The sequence below is a fragment of the Macrosteles quadrilineatus genome, unplaced genomic scaffold, assembly GCF_028750875.1.
Source record: "Macrosteles quadrilineatus isolate MER2022 unplaced genomic scaffold, UCM_ALF_1.0 Scaffold_1__1_contigs__length_201487025, whole genome shotgun sequence".
Classification (NCBI taxonomy): Eukaryota; Metazoa; Arthropoda; class Insecta; order Hemiptera; family Cicadellidae; genus Macrosteles; species Macrosteles quadrilineatus.
Window position 1 is genome coordinate 82260134 of NW_026542594.1, and position 6864 is coordinate 82266997.

Here is a 6864-nt window from a genome sequence, read left to right on the forward strand (position 1 = left end):
TGAACAGTTCCCACACTCCGGACAGCTCGCCTTGACTACTTCCTTAACACCTTCCTTCGTCACGGACCTGTTTCCCTCCCTTCCCATAGCATTTTAGGATTGCCCATACCCTTATCTAATCGTCATGAACAGTTCCCACGCTCCGGACTACTCGACTTGACTATTTCCTTCACCACTTCCTACGTCACGGACCTGTTTCCCTCCCTTCCCATAGCATTTTAGGATTGCCCATACCCTTATCTAATCGTCATAAACAGTTCCCACACTCCGGACAGCTCGCCTTGACTACTTCCTCAACACCTTCCTACGTCGCGGACCTGTTTCCCTCCCTTCCCATAGCATTTTTGGATTGCCCATACCCTTATCTAATCGTCATAAACAGATCCCAGACTTCTCACTGCTACCCTTGACTACAATCATAGACAATGTATCGAGTAATCTTCAGTATAATCTTTGCTAAATGGTGTTTTTCCTTTTGTACTGTATTTGTAATTTGCTAGTATACTGTGGGTAGTTGGCTTATTATGAACACATGCTACAACTTCAAGTCTTTTGTTTACTTTTTCCTTGTTATTTAATTCAGCCAACAATGTTACCTAGCAACCCATAAGACTAATGTTAAAAAAATGTGATTTTCAGTTTCATTTTTCTACGTAATTAGATTTTTGTTGGCTCTTCTAACTGCAGTAAACTCGTTTTTAGGCCAGAATTAAACTATTTACAACATTTGAAGAAAATCGTCGGAACCGTTTTCGAGATCTTTGTGCAAGCAAGCATACATACATACATACATACATACATACATACAAGCAAACATTGCTCGTATTAGAGTATAGGATAATAATCTAAAACAGCCATTATTAGCTTTTTATTATAGGGCTAATAATTATAACAATTGTACGACTGCTGCACTTAAAAACATTGAATGTTTTCACGTATTCGTGTCTCCAATCACTACTGTTTTACTTTATAATATAAAGTAGGAAACCCCTACACAACCTCTATAAAACAAGATTCCCACACTCCCGATGTAATAATTTAATAATTTCTAATGTAATAACTTCACAGTCCAGTTCAGGCTTCATTGATTACAAATCAATCCACAAAAATAAAAAAGTAAGGACACTTTAAAAAGTCTAAACTGATTGTAGCGTGTGTGTCTTGTCCATGTATGCCTGTCGGTTGTACGTGACTTGACGCGGCACTACAATCTACAGCTAGTGGAGCCACCTGTTGGCTGCAAAATGTAGCGCGAAAATGGTCCGAGTTCCATTCCCGCGCGACGCTACATTCTGTCTCTAGTGGAGCCGCCTTCGTTTGATCGCTGCCTTCCCATTTCTTCAACTGACCGGCTACGCTACAATTTGCAGCGCTGCAATCTATGGCAAGTGGAGCCGCGGCCTGAGTGGAGAGGAAGTGTTCTTCACACATTTTATCTTCATCTGATTGCTTCGATGCGGCTGGTGGCTCCTCCTGGTGCCAAAACCGCTTGATAGAATTGTACAATTCTATGTCATTGACTGCCAAAAGCATGGTTGACATGTGAGAGCTAGTGTCATCATCAAGCTTGATTGCACAGGGTGCGTCACCCATTACCAAAAATCCAAAGTGTGAGCCTATTAAACTTGGTAGGTTAGGGCCGAGGTTCCAATCATCCAATCATAGGCTACTGTGTAGTTTACATCAGAAATAGGCAGGGATTTAATTAAATTCAAGGGTTCCCCAGAAACAATGCCTAATAAATACTGAAATTTCACCACATCAGACAAAGATGAGTTTTTATGAATGCTAGTAGGCGCCTTAAAATAAGAAAATAAATAGCACAACCTAGAAACAATTAGAACACAGATGAAACCATTGGTGTTTGATAGTGAAAGGTATTGTGAATAACATATCAAAAGTCTCCAAAAATATCTTTGGTGGAACACCACCATTTTTCCAAAATGGCGGCAAAATCCAGTACTTTTTTGCTTTTTATTGAAATTCAGACTTTCCAGTCAATAATGGTGAAAAGTTGTAAATGCATTTAATGTTCCTCCTGGAATTACCTTTAAAATGATGCCAAATACATGTACCTACAACAAAAAATAAACCCCGTAGAAATAATTAAATATTTAAAATTATAATATTTTGTATAAATTAATGTAACATTCCAAGCAAACTAAAAAAAACTGTTTAAGAAGGTTTAGAGGAAAATTGGGAAATTTTGTGTTTTGAGGGTCAAAAGTGAGAAAAACCAATTTTTACCCCATAAAACCCCCCCATAAAACCCTGTTCCCATGGTCCGATCATGCTGGATCGCGAACTCATTCAAGTTTATCCCGCCTTACACCTTTAAACCAAATTTCATCAAAATCGGATTTTGATAAAAATTACTCAAGTTATCGTGTTCACGGACACATATATATACTAGCAGAGTACCCGTCCTTCGTACGGGGTTGGAATATTAGTATAAAATGCTTATTGCAGTTATACTCAAGCTTTGCGTTTGCAATAAGGGAGGACACAGTTTGATAAAATTTGCTTTTTTAAATTTACAGTATTCTATAGTATTACACATCTACCATAGCCATAATGTTCTACCACTTCACCTAAACAATAGAGAAAAATAAATTATCAACAATTCGCAAAATATCACAAATTATTCATGAAATGAAAAACATAAAAATAACTGTAAACAATCCTACTTTGACAGTTCTCATTGCGAATCACAGTTTTTTGTTGCTGCTTAGTTCAAATTAGCTGTTTTCATAAATGCAAAAAAAATATAGTGCTGCACCCTGTTGGTAAATCTTATAACTTTTTAATGCTTTTCCATATCATAGAACCAACTTTTACTTTCTCCCCCTATACCATAGTATATGGAGAAAGTATTGTTTTCGTCAAAATTTTCGAGTTTGAGTTTTGAGTGGATATATTCGTTTTGGGTCCCCCTGGACCCAAAAAAGTGGTTTTCGAAGTGATGTCTGTGTGTGTGTGTGTGTGTGTGTGTGTGTGTGTGTGTCTGTGTGTCTGGATGTGTACAGAGCTAGAGACTACACCTGTGGTCCGATTTCGATGAAATTTGGTATGTAGGTTCTAATCCATGGTATCTCCAGGCGTTTTTTTCATTTTTTTGAAATTTTGATTTTTAATGGGGATTTTCCCATAAAAACCCATAAAAAACCGGAAAAATCTGATTTTCTCAAAAATGGCCCGAACGATTTTGATAAACATTTAGTATGTTGTAGCCCTTTAAATTCTGAACAAAATGGTACAAATCCCATTTCTGTAAAAATTACCGTTCAAAAGTTATGGTAAATGATGTTATTTCCCCATAAAAACCCCATAAAATAACGAAAAATTGGATTTTGGACAAAAATCCGGTTTTGATTTAACATAGTGTGTTTTGGTCCTTACAATTTTCATAGTTTTTTTCATTTTTTCGAAATTTTTATTTTTAATGGGGATTTTCCCATAAAACCCCATAAAATAACGGAAAAATAGGATTTTCCAAAAAATGGCCCGAACGATTTTGATAAAAATTTTGTATGTTATATTCCTTTATATTCTGAACAAAATGGTACAAATCCCATTTCTGTAAAATTACGGTTCAAAAGTTATTGTAAATTATGTTCTTTTCCCATTAAAAAAAAACTACATAAAATAACGGAAAATCAGATTTTCCTAAAATTGGCTCGAACGATTTTGATAAAAATGTTGTATGTTATAGTCCTTTAAATTCTGAAGAAAATTGTACAAATCCCATTTCCGTATATTCACTCTCACCGCTTACACATGATAAAGGTTGTTGACAAACTTATGGGAGAAAGTATGTGTCAGAATGCTGATACCGTTTATTTTAGTTGAAACAGCGGACTAAATTCTTTAATTCCCTTTAAATATGAATACTCATAAGGTTAACATGGGGAATTACAGAGCCACTGGGGCGGAGCCCGAAAGGATTTTTGAGATAAGAATATGCCTATATGTTAATCGGGAATGTAAGCTATCATCATGCCGAATTTCAGCCCAATCCGTCCAGTGGTTTATGCGTGATTGAACTTCAAACACACAAACAAACAAACAAACAAACAAACAAACAAACACACAAACTTTCACATTTATAATATTAGTAAGAGGCCTATATATATACATATACCTATATAAAAATTTGAACGAATGGTGTTTTTGGCCTCTGGGGACATCAAAATGAAAAAGTAAATTGGTCCCGGGCCTAAGTGTTACCATGAGACCTACGGTAATAGCTACTTCCCTATAGGGAAATTCGCTAAAATTTTGATGATGACCACTGATCATATAATATAAAGTCTTAGGCTTAGGTTTACATTTAAGTCGCAGTTTGGAAACGACCACTGATCGAATAGGTATAGAGTCATAGATAAAATATACTTCTTCCTAAGGTACAGTCACTGTTTAGTATTTAGAAGGAAAAAAGAACTATTAACTTTATATTTACTGTAAAGAAGAATACTGTATTTATTTTATTTTAAAAACAAGGTAATGCCAAATGCCAAAGCCACAGAACCCAAGTCCATGTTATCTTCAGACAACAACCTTATCGCTCTATTCATGTCTATTGTCCTCCTTATCGCTTGTCGTTCACCACAGACAGGTATCCTGGTCATTCTCTCTCTGTCCACCACGGCCCTATGAATATGGTTTAGTACCGGCCACCTTTTTTAACCTCATTGCCATTAACATTATTTCGTCAAGTTGTTTCCGTTTTCATTTTTATTGCAATTGATATTGCCCAATCTTATTCTGAAGTTATTTTGTTGTTTTATTGACAAGTAGTATTTTTATTTGTGTTTTATTAACTCACGAATCATGCACCATCAAGTAATCAGTGTCCTGTGCGGTGTTGGGACTTCCGCGTAATTTAAGTGGCCACGAACATAAAGACTTAGACAAAAACACCATTCGTTCAAATTTTTATACAGGTTTTATATATAGATTGTGTGTTTTATTTTTGGTGTTGGTTTAACGAGTGTTTTTGTCGTTATTTGTGGTCTTTTTGTGGTGGACAGGTTTTAGGTAGGTTAGAGCACCTGATATCATATTTAAGAATAACACAACCCAATAGGCATGTTGCTAGCCACAAAACAACAACAAAATGGTAGTGTCTCAGAGACTTAGATGCGGAAGGGACAGATTTAATTCCCGGCACAACCACAAAAAAAACGTTGCACAAAAACTTTATTCTCACGTCGACCCCTTGTAAAATGCCACTGGCACTGGCGTAGATAAAAATCAGAACACTGAGAACCAATTCTTCAGGCGGTAGCAATGAAGGGACGCCGACGCAACGTTAGTTGGGTAGTGTACTTTGTGTAGGTCAACTGTTGCTTACTGGGCACGTATAATGCAGTCGTGTTTGGTGCAAGTTCTAAAACACTTCTTAGATAAAATAAGTTCCCTTTTTTTTAATATTGGTCTGATTTTGGACATTTTCTGTTTAGCATGCAATGTAATGTTGTAATGTTGCGGTATTCATTTGATATTAAAACCACAAGTCTCAATAATGCAAAAACATCACATTATACAAGTTTATTTTTAGACATTTCTTTGACCTTTAAATAAACTGGGAAGCTTGAACACATTAAACTAGGTCCTCAAAATAGGTTAAAAACCACTCATTTTAGCACGTTATTTCCAAATTTTTGCTGGGGGTATTCCATACCCCCCAGGCCCCCCGGTGACCCCCCCCCCCCAAAATATATGTCTAGGACCGCCCTTGGCAGGACGCGGAGAGTAAGAGAACTAATATTCCATGTAATCTTTTGTAATGCACATTGGGAATATTGTTGTGACAATGTGATTGGCTGAGCTGGAACAGGTTATGTGCGCGCATGCGCCAAGTGGTATGATTCAAAACATGAACATGGACATGAACTGAACAGTGACGTCCTTGACTGGACAGCATGTCAGAAAGAGATTCAAAATGGCGGAAATGAGCAATGGATATATTTCCATAAAACTGGAAAATGATATGGCTTGAAATGACCAAATGTTATGTATGAGTGTATTATTTATTTGAAATTGAATATTAAAAGTGAATGTTCATAGGTAAATTACGAAGGACCACTGCAAATTACGTTGCGGAAATCATAAGAAACTTGAAAACATTAAGTCCTACCTTTAAAAACTCCAGTGCAGACGTAGGGGGAAGTGGGAAAGATGGCGTATTTGAACTTCAGATTAGTGTCAACGCTGTGACGAACCCTTGGTAGTTGGATGTTGGATGAGACGATTTTCGCTCTTCTTTCTGCTTGAAGGCTTGATGTTTGCACGTAACGCTAAGTCTTTATTGTTCGTGGCCACTTAAATTACGCGGAAGTCCCAACACCGCACAGGACACTGATTACTTGATGGTGCATGATTCGTGAGTTAATAAAACACAAATAAAAATACTACTTGTCAATAAAACAACAAAATAACTTCAGAATAAGATTGGGCAATATCAATTGCAATAAAAATGAAAACGGAAACAACTTGACGAAATAATGTTAATGGCAATGAGGTTAAAAAAGGTGGCCGGTACTAAACCATATTCATAGGGCCGTGGTGGACAGAGAGAGAATGACCAGGATACCTGTCTGTGGTGAACGACAAGCGATAAGGAGGACAATAGACATGAATAGAGCGATAAGGTTGTTGTTGAAGATAACATGGACTTGGGTTCTGTGGCTTTGGCATTTGGCATTACCTTGTTTTTAAAATAAAATAAATACAGTATTCTTCTTTACAGTAAATATAAAGTTAATAGTTCTTTTTTCCTTCTAAATACTAAACAGTGACTGTACCTTAGGAAGAAGTATATTTTATCTATGACTCTATACCTATTCGATCAGTGGTCGTTTC